Below are 16962 nucleotides of genomic sequence, written 5' to 3'. Positions count from 1 at the left end.
CCTCGCCATCACCTGCTGTCTCCTGAGTTTTTAATCTTAGCCATTCTGACTGGTGTGAGGGGAAATCTCAGGGTTGTTTTGATTTGCATTTCCCTAATGACTAATGATGCTGAACATTTCTTAAGGTGCTTTTTGGCCATTAGGAAGTTCTTCAGGTGAAAATTCTTTGTTTAGCTCTGTACCCCATTTTTAATAGGGTTATTTGGATCTCTGGAGTGTAACTTCTTGAGTTCTTTGTATATATTGAATATTAGCCCTCTGTTGGATGTAGGGGTGGTGAAAATCTTTTCCCATTTTGTTGGTTGCTGTTTTGTCCACTTGATAGTGTCCTTTGTCTTACAGAAACTTTGTAACTGTATGAGGTCCCATTTGTCAATTATTCATCTTAGAGCATAAGCTATTGATGTTCTGTTGAGGAACTTTCCCCTATTCCCATGTCCTCAAGGGTCTTCCCCAGTTTCTTTTCTATTAGTTTCAGTGTGCCTGGTTTTATGTGGAGGTTCTTGATCCTCTTGGAGTTGAGCTTAGTACAGGGAAATAAGAATGGATCAATATGCATTCTTCTGCATGCTGACCTCCGGTTGAGCCAGCACCATTTGTTGAAAAGGCTATCTTTTTTCCACTGGATGGTTTCAGCACCTAGACAAGGCTGCCCCCTCTCTTCATATCTTTTCAATATAGTACTTGAAGTTCTAGCTAGAGCAATTAGACAACATAAGGAGGTCAAAGGGATACAAATTGGAAAGGAAGAATTGGAAAAGCTATCACTATTTGCAGATGACATGATAGTCTACTTAAGTGACCCAAAAAACTCCACCAGAGAAATCCTACAGCTGATAAACAACTTCAGCAAAGTGGCTGGTTATAAAATCAACTCAAGCAAATCAGTAGCCTTCCTATACTCAAAGGATAAACAGCCTGAGAAAGAAATTAGGGAAGTGACACCCCTCACAATAGCCACAAACAATATAAAGTATCTTGGGGTGACTCTAACCAAACAAGTGAAAGATATGTATGACAAGAACTTCAGGTCTCTGGAGAAGGAAATTGAAGAAGACCTCAGAAAATGGAAAAATCTTCCATGCTCATGGAATGGAAGGATTTATGTAGTAAAAATGGCCATCTTGCCAAAAGCAATAATCAGATTCAATGCAATCCCCATCAAAATCCCAACTCAGTTCTTCATAGACTTAGAAAGAGCAATTCGCAAATTCATTTGGAATAACAAAAAAAACCCAGCATAACTAAAACTATTCTCAACAGTAAAAGAACTTCTGGGGGAATCAGTACTACAAGCAGTACTATAGAGCAATAGTGTTAAAAACTTCATGGTACTGGTACAATGACAGGCAGGTAGATCAATGGAATAGGATTGAAGTCCCAGAAATGAACCCGCACACCTATGGTCCCTTGATCTTTTACAAAGTAAAAGATTTGTACGACAACAATTTTAAGTTGCTGAAGAAAGAACTTACCGACCTCAGAAGATGGAAAGATCTCCCATGCTTATGGATTGGTAGGATTAACATAGTAAAATGGCCATATTATCAAAAGCAAACTACAGATTCATTGCGATCCTCATCAAAATTCCAACAGAATTCTTCACAGACATGGAAGGAACAATTTTTATCATATGGAAAAAAACAGGATAGTAAAACAATTCAGAACAATAAAAGAACTTGTGGGGCAATTACCAACCCTGACATTACACTGTACTATAGGGAAATAGTGATAAAAAACAAACATAATGATTGATGTATTTGTACCTGAAAACTCTGAGTTAACTTTCTTGTTTATACAATTGCAACAGGTCCTCAGAAACAGAAATTATCCATTATATATTACTATTATTCTGTCTCATACTAGCTTGCCAGGTCAATTAGTTCAAGAAAACAATGAAATTAACAAATTAACAATAGGGAATGTGTTAGAATCCTCAACAGTTCATGAAAAACATCATATTAATGGGACTGGGATAAAATATTTCTATTACTTGGCAACAAACCAAAGAAATAATAAAAAGTGTCCTATGTGTTCTCTATGCAATTCAATTCTATTACCTGCTGGTAGTAACTCTAGGTGTACCAAAAGAAATGACATCTGGCAGATGGACATGTTCCATTTGCAGAATTTGGAAAACAAAGGTATGTTTAGCATACCATTGACAAATACATAGGACAAATTCAATGGGTAATTGCTTTAATTTCTGAAAAGGCTGATTTTGTAATTATACACTTATTAGAAATGTCAATTATGGTGATACTTGCCTAAATTAAAACTGATAATGCTCCTGCAAACAAAAAACAAAAAAACCAAAAAAAAACCTAACAAACAAATAAGCAAAAAAAAGTATGGAATTGGTACAGAATCAGACAGGTTGATCAACGAAATAGATTTGAAGACCCAGAAATGAACCCACACACGTATGGACACTTGATCTATGACAAATAATACAAAATTATACACTACAAAAAAGAAAGCATTTTAAACAAATGTTGCTGGTCTAATTGGCAGGCTGAATGTAGAAGAATGCAAATTGATCCATATTATCACCTTGTAAAAAGCTCAAGTTCAAGGGGGATCAAAGACCTCCACATAAAACCAGTTATGCTGAATCTAATAGAAGAGAATGTGGGAAAGAATCTTGAACTCATTGGCATAGGGGGTAATTTTTAGAACAGAGCACAAATGGCTCAGGCTCTAAGATCAACAATTGACAAATAGGACCTTATGAAACTGTGCCTCATTTTTTAAAATTGTCTTTTTTGGTTTGTTGGGGTTTAATTTCTTGAGTTCTTTGTGTATTTTGATATTCCTCTGTCAGTTGGAGGGTTCGTAAAGATCTTTTCCCAATGTCCTTTGCCTTACAGAAAATTTTCAGTTCCATGAGGTCCAATTTTTTAAATTGTTGATTTTAGGGCCCAAGCCTTTGCTGTTCTCGGCAGGAAATTCTCTTTTATCAATGTGTTCAAGGCTCTTTCCCATTTTACCTTCTATTGGGTTTCATGTATCCACTTTTTGTTGAGCATCTCTTCCAATTTCCTTGGACTTGAGTTTTCTGCAGGGCAAAATATGGATATATTTGCATTCTTCTACATGCAGACATCCAGTCAGACAAGCATCATTTGTTGAAGGTACTTTCTCTTTTTCATTGTATGGTTTTGCCTTATTTGTTAAAAATTAAGTATCAGAGATGTGTCAGTTTATTTCTGGGTCTTTGATTCTATTTAACTGATCAAACTGTCTGTTTCTGTACCAATGCCATGTAGTTTGTATAATTATTGCTCTATAGTAAAGCTTAAGGTCTTGGATGTGATTTTTCCATATATTCTTTTATTGTTCAGGATTGTTTTGGCTTTCCTTGGCCTTTTGTTTTTCCATATAAATTTTAGGGTTTCTCTTTCAAGGTCTGTAAAAATTGTGTTGGAATTTTGATGGGGATCTGGAGACTGATTTTGTTAAGATAGCCATTTTTACTATGTTAATCCTACTTTCAAGAACTATATTGAATAAATAGGGAGAGAGTGGACATCCTTATCTTGTCTCTAATTTTTAATAGAAAATAGGTTAATTTATTGTCCATTCAATTTGATGTTAGCTGTTGGCTTCCTATGTATGTGCCTTGTATCTCTGATCTCTCCAAGACTTTTAACATGGAAGAGTGTTGCATTTTGTCAAAAGCCTTTTTAGCATTTCATAAGATGGTCATTGGTTTTTGTCTTTCAGTTTGATCCCATGATGGATTACATTGATGGATTTTTGTACATTAAACCATCCTTTCATCGCTAGGGTGAACCTTCTTGATTGTGTTGAATGATGTTTTTGACATCTTCTTGGATTTAGATTTCAAAAATTTTATTTAGTGTATATGCATTGATGTTCATAAGAACAATTGCTCTGAAATTTTCTTACTTTGTTGAGACTTTAAGTGATTTAGGCATCAGGGTAACTCTGACTTCACAGAGTGAGCTTGACAGTGTTTCATCTGGCTTTCTATTGTGGAGTAGTTTGAGGAGTATTGGTATTAGCTCTTCTTTGACTATCTAGTGAAATGCTGCACTAAACCTATCTGGACCTGGAAGTTTTTTGGTTGGGAGACTTTTATGACTGCTTCTGTTTTGGTGTGGTGAGGGTTATGGGTCTGTTTATATAGTTTACCTGAATTTGATTTAACTTTGGTATCTGGTATCTGCCTAGAAATTTACCCATTTCATATAGATTTTCCCAGTTTTGTCGAATTCAGGCTTTTTAAGTAAGACCTAATAGTTTGTTTTTTTTTAATTTTCTCACTTTATGTTGTTATGTTTCCTTTTAATTTCTGATTTTGTTAATTTGGATACTGTCTCAGAATCTTCTTTTTACTTTAGCTAAAGTTTTTCTATCTTATTGATTTTCTCAAAGAATCAGGTCTCTCTCTTTTTTTTTGATTCTTTGTATTATTCTTTTGTTTCTAATTGATTGATTTCAGCCCTGGGTTTCCCTACTCCTGCCATCTATCCCTATTTGTTGTATTTGCTTCTTTTTGTGCTAAAACTTTCAGGTGTGCTGCCAAGCTGTTAGTATGAGATATTTCAACTTTTTTTTTTTTTTATAAAAGCACTTAGTGCTATGAATTTTCCTCTTACCACTGCTATCAATAGGTCCTAATAGTCTGGTTATCTTATCATGTTTTTATTGAGTAGATAATTGTTTGGCTTCCATGAGTATGTGGACTTTCTGTTCTGTCTGTTGTTGTTGAAGTCCAGGCTTTATCTGTGCAAATCTGATTGGATGCAATGGGTTATTTCAATCTTCTTGAATACATTGAGGCTTACTCTGTGCTTGTTTATATGGTTCATTATGGAGAAGTTAATTTTTCTGTTCTGAAAAAAAAACTACATTCTTTTGGTTTGGGTGAATTAGTCTATAGATATCTGTTAAATCCATTTGGTTCATAACATTTGTTAGTTTAATTTTTTTCTGTTAATTTTCTGTGTTGATGACCTGTTCATTGGTCAGACTGGGGTGTTGATTTGTGGAGTTCAATGTGTGCTTTGAGCTTTAGTAAAATTTCCTTGATGTGGGTACCCTTGCATTTGGGGCATAGATGTTCAGGACTGAGATTTCATCTTGTTGGATTATTTCTTTGATGAGTATGAAGTGTCTTTCCCCATCTCTTTTAAAACTTTTGAATGAGAGTCTATTTTATTAGGTATTAGAATGCCTATTCCAATTTGTTTCTTGGGTCCATTTTTTGTAAATCCCTTTTTCAGTCTTTAACTAAAAGTACTGTTTATCTTTGTTGTTGAGGTGAATTTCTTGCAAGCAGCAGATTGATGGATCCTATTTATGTATCCAGTCTTTTTATTTATTCGATATATTTTTATTTACATTTCAAATGATTTCCCCTTTTCTGGCCCCCCACTCCCCGAAAGTCCCATGAGCCCCCTTCACTACCCCTATTCTCCCACCCACCCCTTCCCACTTCCCTGTTCTGGTTTTGCCCTATACTGCTACACTGATTCTTTCCAGAACAAGAGGCAACTCCTCGATTCTTCTTGTACCTCATTTTATGTGTGGATTATGTTTTGGGTATTCCAGTTTTCTAGGTTAATATCCACTTATTAGTGAGTGCATACTATGATTGATCTTTTGAGACTGGGTTACCTTAGTTAGTATGATGTTCTCCAGCTCCATCCATTTGCCTAAGAATTTCATGAATTCATTGTTTCTAATGGCTGAACAGTACTCCATTGTGTATATATACCACATTTATTTGCATCCATTCTTCTGTTGAGGGATATCTGGGTTCTTTCCAGCTTCTGGCTATTATAAATAGGGCTGCTATGAACATAGTGGAGCATGTATACCTTATTACATGCTGGGGAATCCTCTGGGTATATGCCCAGGAGTGGTATAGCAGGGTCTTCTGGAAGGGATGTGCCCAGTTTTCTGAGGAACTGCCAGACTGATTTCCAGAGTGGTTGAACCAATTTGCAGCCCCACCAGCAGTGGAGGAGTGTTCCTCTTTCTCCACATCCTCTCCAACACAGGCTGTCTCCTGAATTTCTAATCTTAACCATTCTGACTGGTGGAAGGTGAAATCTCAGGGTTGTTTTGATTTGCATTTCCCTAATAACTAATGAAGTTGACCATTTTTTAAGATGCTTCTCTGCCATCCGAAGTTCTTCAGGTAAAAATTCTTTGTTTAACTCTGTACCACATTTTTTAATAGGGTTATTTGGTTTTCTGGGGTCTAATTTCTTGAGTTCTTTGTATATATTGGATATTAGCCCTCTATCTGATGTAGGGTTGGTGAAGATCTTTTCCCAATTTGTTGGTTGCCAATTTGTCCTTTTGATGGTGTCCTTTGCCTTACAGAAACTTTGCAATTTTATGAGGTCCCATTTGTCAATTCTTGATCTTAGAGCATACTTTATTGGTGATCTTTTCAGAAACTTTCCCCCTGTACTGATGTCCTCAAGGGTCTTCCCCAATTTCTTTTCTATTAGCTTCAGAGTGTCTGGCTTTATATGGAAGTCCTTGATCCATTTGGATTTGAGTTAGTACAAGGAGACAAGGATGGATCAATTCGCATTCTTCTGCATGCTGACCTCCAGTTGAACCAGCACCATTTGTTGAAAAGGCTATCTTTTTTCCACTGGTTGTTTTCAGTCCATTTGTTGAGGATCAAGTGGCCATAGGTGTGTGGGTTCATTTCCAGATCTTCAATCCTGTTCCATTGATCTGCCTGCCTGTCACTGTACCAATGCCATTCAGTTTTTAACACTATTGCTCTGTAGTATTGCTTGAGGTCAGGGATACTGATTCCCCCAGAATTTCTTTTGTTGTTGAGAATAGTTTTAGCTATTCTGGGTTTTTTGTTATTTTAGATGAATTTGAGAATTGATCTTTCTAACTCTATGAAGAATTGAGTTGGGATTTTGATGGGTATTGCGTTGAATCTCTATATTGCTTTTGGCAAAATGGCCATTTTAACTATATTAATCCTGCTGATCCATGAGCATAGGAGCTTTTGCCATTTTTTGAGGTCTTCTTCCATTTCCTTCTTCAGAGTCTCGAAGTTCTTGTCATACAGATCTTTCATATGTTTGGTAAGAGTCACCCCAAGGTACTTTATACGGTTTGTGGCTATTGTGAAGGGGGTCATTTCCCTAATTTCTTTATCAGCCTGCTTATCCTTTGAGTATAGGAAGGCCACTGATTTGCTTGAGTTGGTTTTATAACCTGCCACTTTGCTGAAGTTGTTTATCAGCTGTAGGAGTTCTCTAGTGCAGTTTTTGACCTCCTTACATTGTCTAATTGCCCGAGCTAGTACCTCAAGTACAATATTGAAAAGATAAGGAGAAAGGGGGCAGCCCTGTCTAGTCCCTGCTTTTAGTGGGATTGCTTCAAGTTTCTCTCCATTTAGTTTGATGCTGGCTACTGGTTTGCTGTATATTGCTTTTACTATGTTTAGGTATGGGCCTTGAATTCCCGTTCTTTCCAAGACTTTAAGCATGAAAGGATGCTGAACTTTGTCAAATGCTTTTACAGCACCTAATGAAATGACCATGTGTTTTTTTTTCTTTGAGTTTGTTTATGTAGTGGATTGCATTGATGGATTTCTGTATATTGAACCAACGCTGCATCCCAGGGATATAGCTTACTTGATCATGGTGGATGATCATTTTTATGTGTTCTTGGATTTGGTTGGCAAGAATTTTATTGAGTTTTTCGCATCGATGTTCATAATGGAAATTGGTCTGAAGTTCTCTTTTTTTTTGTTGGATCTTTGTATGGTTTTGGTATCAGTGTAATTGTGGCTTCATAGAGGAATTGGGTAGTGTTGCTTTTGTTTCTATTTTGTGGAATGGTTTGACAAGTATTGGTGTTAGGTCTTCTTTGAAGGTCTGATAGAATTCTGCACTGAAACTATCTGGTACTGTGCGTTTTTGGTTGGAAGACTTTCTATGACCCCTTCTATTTCTTTAGGGGTTATGAGACTGTGTAGATGATCTATTTGGTCCTGATTTAATTTTGGTATTTGGTATCTGTCAAGGAAATTGTCCATTTCCTGCAGATTCTCCAGTTGTGTTGTGTATAGGCCTCTGTAGTAGGATCTGATGATTTTTTTGGATTTCCTGTTTCTCTTGTTATATCTCCCTCTTCTTTTCTAAATTTGTTTATTTGGATACTTTCTCTGTGCCCTTTGGTCAGTCTGGCTAACGGTTTCCTATCTTGTTGATTTTCTCAAAGAACCAGCTCCTGGATTCATTGATTCTTTATATGGTTTTCTTTGTTTCCACTCGATTGTTTTCAGCCCTGAGTTTGATGATTTCCTGTCTTCTATTCCTCCTGGGTGAATTGGCTTCTTTTTGTTCCAGGGCTTTCAGGTGTGTCGTTAAGCTGCTAGTGTATGCTCTCTCCATTTTCTTTTTGGAGTCACTCAGGGCTATGAGTTTTCCTCTTAGCACTGCTTTCATTGTGTCCCAAAGATTTGGGTATGTTGTGCCTTCATTTTCATTAAATTCTAAAAAGTCTCTGATTTCTTTCTTTATTTCTTCTTTGGCCAAGGTGTCATTGAGTAGAGTATTGTTCAGCCTCCATGGGTACGTGGGTTTTCTGTTGTTTTTGTTGCTATTGAAAGCCACTCTTACTCCATAGTGATCTGATAGGAGGCGTGGGATTAGTTCAATCTTCTTATATTTGTTTAGGTCTGTCTTGTGACCAATTATATGGTCGATTTTAGAGAAGGTACCATGAGGAGCTGAGAAAAAGGTATATTCTTTTGCTTTAGGGTGAAATGTTATATAAATATCAGTCAAATCCATTTGGTCCAAAAGCTTCAATTAGTTTTACTGTGTTCCTGTTTAGTTTCTGTTTTCCTGATTGGTCCATCGATGAGAGTGGAGTGTTGAAATCACCCACAATTATTATGTTAGGTGCAATCTGTGCTTTGAGCTTTAGTAAAGTTTCTTTTATGAATGAGGATGCCCTTGCATTTGGCACATAGATCTTCAGAATTGAAAGTTCTTCTTGGTAGATTTTTCCTTTGACCAGTGTCCTTCTGCATCTCTTTTGATGACTTTAGGTTGAAAGTCAATTTTATCTGATACTAGAATGGCTACTCCGGCTCATTTCCCGAGACCATTGGCTTGTAAAATTGTCTTCTAGCCTTTTACTCTAAGGTACTTTTTGTCTTTGACACTGAGGTCTGTCTCCTGTATCCAGCAAAATGTAGGGCCCTATTTCCTTATCCAGTCTGTTAGTCTATGTCTTTTCATTTGGGAATTGAGTCCATTGATGTTAAGAGATATTAAGGAATAGTGATTATTACTTCCTGTCATTTTCAATGTTATTTTTATATTTGAGTGGTTATCTTCTTTTGGATTTGATGAAAGAAGGTAACTATCTTGGTTTTTCCAGGGTGTAGTTTCCCTCTTTGTATTGAAGTTTTCCTCCTATTATACTTTTCAGATCTGGCTTTGTGGAAAGATATTGTGTAAATTTGTTTTTGTCATGGAATATCTTGGTTTCTCCATCTATTGTGATTGAGAGTTTTGCTGGGTATAGTAGTCTTGGCTGACGTTTGTGTTCTCTTAGAGTCTGCATGAGATTGGCCCAGGATCTTCTAGCTTTCATGGTCTCTGGTGAGAAGTCTGGTGTGATTCTGATAGGTCTTTCTTTATATGTGACTTGGCCTTTTTCTCTTACTGCCTTTAACATTCTTTCTTTGTTTAGTGCATTTGGGGTTTTGATTATTATATGATAGGAGGTATTTCTGCTCAGGTCCAGTCTGTTTGGAGTTCTGTAGGGTTCTTGTATATTCATGGGCATCTCTCTCTTTAAGTTGGGAAAGTTTTCTTCCATAATTTTGTTGAAGATATTTTCTGGCCCTTACAGTTGTAAATCTTCACTCTCATCTATACCTATAATCCTTAGGTTTGGTCTTCTCATTGTGTCCTTGATTTCCTGGATGTTCTGGGATACAAGCTTTTTGCATTCTGCATTTTCTTTGACTGTTGAGTCAATGGTTTCTATGGTATCTTTGGCATCTGATATTCTTTCTTCCATCTCTTGTATTCTGCTCTTGATATTTGCATCTATGGCCCCTGATTTCTTCTCAAGGTTTTCTATCTCCAAAGTTGTCTCCCTTTGTGATTTTTTAGTTGTTTCTACTTCTGTTTTTAGATCCAGGATGGTTTTGCTCAGTTCTGTCATTTATTTGTTTGTGTTTTCCTTTAATTCTTAAAATATTTTTGTGTTTCCTCTTTCATGACTTCTGCCTGTTTACTCAAGTTCTCCTGCATGGGTTTTTTTTTTTTTTTTTTTTTGCATTTCTTCTTTATTGGCTTCTATCTCTTGAGCCTTATTCTTCTGAATTTCTTTAAGTTGTTTTTGTGTTTCCATTATACGGGTTTCTAGTTTATTCATGTTCCCCTGTATTTCTTTAAGAGATTCATTTATGTCCATTTTGTGTTCTTCTAGCAGCATCATGACCAGTGATTTTAAATCCAAATCTTGTTTTTCTGGTGTGTTGGCATAACCAGGACTTGCTGATGTTGGAGAGTTTGGTTCAGATGCTGCCATAATCCCTGGATTTCTTTTAGTAGCATTCCTGCATTTTCCCTTTGCCATCTTGTTCTCTGGCATTAGTTGGTCTTGTCTCTGGCTGGTGTTTGAGCCTCCTGTGAGGCTCTAGGGTTATTTCTGCAACACTGGATGACTGGGTTTCCCCTGTTGCAGATTGCTGATGTGCTGTCCTCCTCTTGAGTTCCCTTGCAGCCCTAGTGTGCCTTGCCCCAGATTATGTCTGTGAACCAGATTGTGCCTGTTTCCTCCTTCAGGGAGTGCTGATGGTGTATGCTGCTGGACCTTTTCTGAGTGATGATCTGCTGGGCAGCCGATCTCCCAACTGGGTTGCTGGGCTAACAACCTCCTGGGTTGGCACACAGTTGGCCCACTGAGCAGCCCAGGTCTTTCGGACAGTCCCGGGCCTATCAGCCTAGACACCCCCCCCCCACTATGTTAGCCTCGAGCTATGACTGTTAGCTGGCTTTGCCTGCTAGAACTTTCTGGCATCCTGTAGACAAAATGGCGGAGCAGGTGTCGGGCTGGGCAAACAACCTCCTGGCTGGGTTGGTACCCTGATGGCCCTCTGAACAGCCCAGGGCCTGCATGCAGGCCAATGCCCGTTGGACTTAGACCCCTCCCCCCCTGTGATGTTGGCCGAGGGTTATGTTTGAGTACCTCAGGCTGTCTGATCTCTCTGGTGTCCAAGAACCAAGATGGAGGCGAGTCTCTCATAACTGACTGGCAGGTGGCCGATTTCTGATGTGGCTTCTGTGTGGTGAAAGGCGCTGTAAATCTGCCACCACTTGCAGCCCCGCTGGCCAACGATGGTCAGTGGTAGTGGGCGCAGGGCCTGAACCCTGTCACCTTGATTCCACTGCTGATGGCCTTTCCTCTGGTCCAGACGCTGCTGCTGTTCTGCATCCAGTCTTTTAGCCTGTGTCTTTTTATTGGTGAATTGAGCTAGTTGATGATGAGGGATATTGTAGAAAAGGTCATCCAGAGACTGTTCCACCTGGAGATTCATCCCATATACAGTCAACAAACCCTGAAAATATTGTGAATGCCAGGAAATGCTTGCTGAAAGGAGCCTGATATGGCTGTCTCCCTAGAGGCCCCACCAGAGCCTTGCAAATATATTGGTGGATACTCACAGCCAGCCATTGGATTGAATGTGGGGTTCCCAATGGAGGAGTTAGATAAAGGACTAAAGGAGCTGAAGGGGTTTGCAACCTCATAGGAAGAACAGCAATATCAGCCAACCAACCAGACCCCCAGAACTCCTAGGAACTAAGCCATCAACCAAGGAGTACACATGACTCCAGTTACATATGTAGCAGAGGATTGCCTTGTCAGCCATCAATGGGAGGAGAGGTCCTTGGTCTTATGAAGGCTTGATAGATGCCCCAGAGTAGGGGAATTGAGTGTAGGAATGTGGGAGTTGGGTAGTTAGAGGAACACCCTTATAAAAACAGGGGGAGAGAGGATGGAGTAGAGGGTTTCTTGGAGGAGGAGAAACCAGGAAAGGGGTAACATTTGAAAGGTTAAATAAAAATATATCCCCCCCAAAAATTACTGATGAGTTTTAGTCACTATTATTTTAATGTTGAAGATAGTACTGAGTGTGTGTGATTCTCTTCTTTTGGTTTTGTTCTGGGATGACTAATTTCTTGGGTTTTCTTTGGTTTAGTTCCCCTCTTTGTGTTGGAATTTTATTATCCCCTTGTATTATACTCTGTAGGGTTGGATTGATTGAAAGGTGTTGTGTAAATTTGCTTTTGCCATGGAATATCTTGGGATCTCCATCTATGGTGATTGAGAATTTTGCTTGTTATAGTAATCTAGGCTTGTAACTGTGGTCTTTTAGTATCTGCAAGACAGGATATTTTGGCTTTTAGTCTCTGTTGAGAATTCAGGTATAATTTTGATAAGTCTGCCTTTATATGTTACTTGCATTTTTCTGTTGGAGCTTTTTATATTCTTTGTTATGTACATTTACTGTTTTGATTATTCTTTTGCAGGAGGATTTTCTTTTGTGGTCCAATTTTCTTGGTGGTCTGTATGCTTCTTGTATGTTTATAGATATCTCTTTCTTTAGTTTAAGGGATTTTTTTCTATGATTTTGTTAAAGATGTTTTCTGGCCTTTTGAGTTGGGAATCTTCTCTCTCTTCTATTCCTATTATTCTTATGTTTGGTCTTTTCACTATGTTCCAACTTTCCTGGATATTTTGAGTTAGGGACTTTTTATATTTGGCATTTTCTTTGATCTTAGTACCCATTCCTTCTATGGTGTCTTGTATCCCTGAGATTCTTTCTTCTATTGCTTGTTTTCTGTTGGTAGTGCTTGTGCCTATAGTTCCTGTTATTTTTCCAAGGTGTTCTATTTCCAGGTTTGCCACTATTTGTGTTTACTTTATTGCTTCTATTTCCATTTTTAGATCTCAAACAATTTTATTCATTTCCTTAAACGGTTTGATGTATTTTCCTGTATTCATTTTTTTAAAATATTATCTATTTATTTTTTATTTTTTTAAATTGGGATAGGAGGTTTTAGAAGGGGAGACCTGGAAAGGGTACAACAATTGAAATGTAAATAAAGAAAATATCCAATAAAAGAAAAAATAGAGAGAAAAAAATGACAGACTCCTTTTTGTGATCACACCATAGCCTCAGTAATAGTGTCAAGCCTAGGTGCCTCCCCTAGAACTGGATCCCAATATTGGACTTTCATTGGAACTCCTTTTCTTCAGGCTCATCTCCACTTTTGTTCCTGCATTTTTTTTCAGTCAGGAACAAATATGGGTCAGAGTTTTTGACTATGGGATGTCAACCAAATCTCTCACTTAATAGCATGTCTTTCTGCTGGACATGGACTCTATAAGTTCCCTCTCCCCACTGTAGGGCATTTCGTCTATGGTTTATCCCTTTGAGTCCTGAGAGTCCCCCACCTCTCTGGTACTTTCTGGTATGTCTGTCTACCTCTTTGCTCCTGAAGTTGCTGGTTTACACTTTTTCTGCTGAACCTAAGGGCTTCAGACCTTTTGTGCCCACCCCAATATCTGATAATGTTTCCCTCTTTCCTTCCCTGTCCCCTCTCCCACATAGGTGCCTCCCTCCCTCCCTCCCCCTCCTATCATTTCTTTCCTCTCCTCACTTGGACTCTTCGGCTTGTTGACCTTTTGAGTTCTGTGGATTGTATATTGTATTCTATACTATCCTTTGTTAAATTTATTTTTTATTGAATATCATCTTCATTTACATTGCCAATGGTAAAACCTTTCCAGATATCCCCCTCCCCTAAGACCCCCAACCCCTCTCCCTCCTCCTTTCCCCTGCCTCCACATATATGCCTCTCCACCCAATACACTCCTTTCTCTCCCCCCTCGGTTTCCCTTTGTTTGGGCCTCTGTTGAGCCTTTACCTGACCAAGAACCATTCCTCCCACTGATGCCCAACAACACCTTCCTCTGCCACATTTTTGGCTTATTCTATACTATCTTTATTTTTCTTCTTCTTTTTTTAATTGAATATTGTCTTCATTTACATTACCAATGGTAAAACCTTTCCCGATTTTCCCCATCACCTAAGACCCTCAACCCCTCCCCCTCTTCCTTCCCCCTGCCTCCACATATAAGTCCCTCCACCCGACACACTTCCATCTCCCACCCTTTGGTTTCCCTTTGTTCAGGCCTCTGTTGAGCCTTTACCTGACCAAGGACCATTCCTCCCACGGATGCCAAACAAGGCCTTCCTCTCCAACAATTTTGGTTGGAACCATGTGTGCCCCTTGGTTGATGGTTCAGTCTCTGGGAGTCTTGGGGTATCTGTGTAGCTGAAATCATTGTTTTTCCCATGGGGCTGTAAAACCCTTTAGCACCTCTGGACCTTACTCCAGCTCTTTCATTGGGGACCCCATGCCTGGTCCAAAAGTTGGATGCTAGCATCTGCCTCTGTATTTGTAAGGATCTGGCAGGGCCCCTCAGGAGACAACCATGGCATGATCCTTTTGGTATACACTTCTTGTCATTCATAGTAGTGTCAGGGTTTGTTGACTGTTTATAGGATGAATCCCCATGTAGGGCAGTCTCTGAGTGGCCTTTACTTCAGTCTCTGATCCACACATTGTTTTGTTTGTTTGTTTGGTTTTTTTTTTTTTGTCTAACATCCACTTATTAGTGAGAACATACCATACATATTCTTTTGGTCTGTGTTGCTTCACTCAGGATTATATTTTCTTGTTTCACCCACTTGTCTGCAAAACTCAGAATTTCCTTGTTCTTAATAGATGAGTAGTATTTTATTGTATAAATGAACCACATTTTCTGTAACCATTCTTCTGTTGTGGGACATCTGGGTTGTGTCCAGATTCTGGCTATCACAAAAGGGCTGCTATGAATATAGTAGAACATGTGCCCTTGTGGCATGGTAGGACATCTTTGGGGTATATGTCTAAGAATGATATAGCTAGACCTTCAGGTAGATCTATTTTCAGTTTTCTGAGGAACCTCCAGATTGATTTCCAGAGTGGTTATTCCAGTTTATAATCCCCCCAGCAATGGAGGAGCTGGAGGAAAATGCAAATTAAAATGACCCTGAGGATCTACCTTACATCAATCAGAATGGCTAATTTGAGAACTCAGGTGACAGCACATGTTGGCAAGAATGTGAAGAAAGAGGGACACTCCTCTTTCCAATCCATGAGCCAATCCACTCCTCTTGCCAATCCACAAGCATGGAAGACATCTCCATTTTCTGAGATGTTCAATTTCTTTTTTGAGAGACTTAAACTTTCATTTCACCATACAGTTGTTTCACTTGTTTGGTTAGAGTTACCCCAAGATATTTTATATTATTTGTGGCTATTGTGAAGGGAGTTGTTTCCCTAATTTTTTCAGCTTGTTTATCTTTTGTATAAAGGAAGGCTACTGATTTATTTGAGTTAATTTTATATCAAGCTACTTTGATGAAGATTTTTATCAGCTGGAGAAGCTCTATGGTAGAATTTTGGGGTTTCTTATATATACTATTATATCATCTGCAAATAGTGATACCTTTATATCTTCTTTGCCAATTTGTATCACTTTGATCTCTTTTTATTGTCTTATTATTCTAGTTAAAATTTCCAGTAGTATATTGAATAGATATGGGGAAAGTGGGCATCCTTGTCTTGTCTATGATTTTAATGGGATTGCTTGAAATATCTCTCCATTTAAATTGATATTGGCTGTTGGTTTGCAGTAAATTGCTTTTATTATATTTAGTTATGGGCCTTGAATTCCTGATCTTGCCAATGCTTTTAACATGAAGGCATATTATATTTTGTCAAATGCTTTTTCAGCATCTAAAGAAATTATCATGCGATTTTTTGAATTTGTTTATATAGTGAATTTTCTTTAAGGAACTTATTTGTTTCTCCTTTAAGGGCTTCTACCTGTTTTTATTTTTCCCTCTATCTCTTTAAGGAACTTTTAATATCATCTTTAATGTCTCTATCATCTTCATGGGGTGGGATTTAAGGTAACAGTTTTGATCTTCAATCTCCACGTTTGGATATCCAGGGCTTATTGTAGTAGGAGAGTTGGGATCTGAAGGTGCTTCTGTTGATTATGTTCTTGTGCTTGCTTTTCACTATCTAATTTTCTTTGGAGTTGGTTGGCCTGAGTGTCTTGCATTGGAGTAGGCCTGCTATGAGGCAGGTGGTGCTATGTGTCTCAGGTTTGGGAGGGCCTTTTTGGGAGCTGCCAGAGCTCTGGGGTGGAGCATAGAGAGCTGCTCAATGATCTCTGCTGGTGCAAGCACTGTAAGGAAGGATTGCTGAGCTCAAACTGAGGGGGGGCAAGGCTCACAATTTCTGGACTTGATAGTGTCTATCCAGGCAGGGATATTGGGGTGAAGAGATTAGGGTGTTTCACCAGAGGCTACTGCTTGGGAGGCAGCTGTGGGATGGGGCATGTGAGCTTGGTGAATACCACTGGAGCTGGTGCTGACTGGAAGCAATATAATAGATTTTGATCCTACTTACCAACCTCTACTACCTCTTCCCAGATCCAGCTAAACCTCCCTACACACGCAACTTCATATTTCCCCCCCTAAAAGTATGTAGTCTAGTTTGTGTTTCCCAGATGCTATTTGCTATTGAAAGTGAGTCATGTCTTCTTGTGAACCATTTACCAGGCTTCACACCATTAGTGAAAACTGATTCTTCTCCTAGCAGTTATTAAATTCCAATAACTTCTCAGATAATGGTTATATTTTGTTCCTACCTTCTCTCCTCTGCATTGGGATTTTATATGGCTGAATCTTGTGCAGGTCTTGTGCATGCTGTCACAATTGCTGTGAGTTCATGTGTAAAACCACAAATTTGTGTCCAAAAAACAATTTCTTGAAGTCATTTACCTTGTCTGTCT

Source organism: Apodemus sylvaticus, chromosome 5 (assembly GCF_947179515.1).
Source record: "Apodemus sylvaticus chromosome 5, mApoSyl1.1, whole genome shotgun sequence".
Taxonomy (NCBI): Eukaryota; Metazoa; Chordata; class Mammalia; order Rodentia; family Muridae; genus Apodemus; species Apodemus sylvaticus.
Note: the sequence above shows the minus strand (reverse complement) of the source record.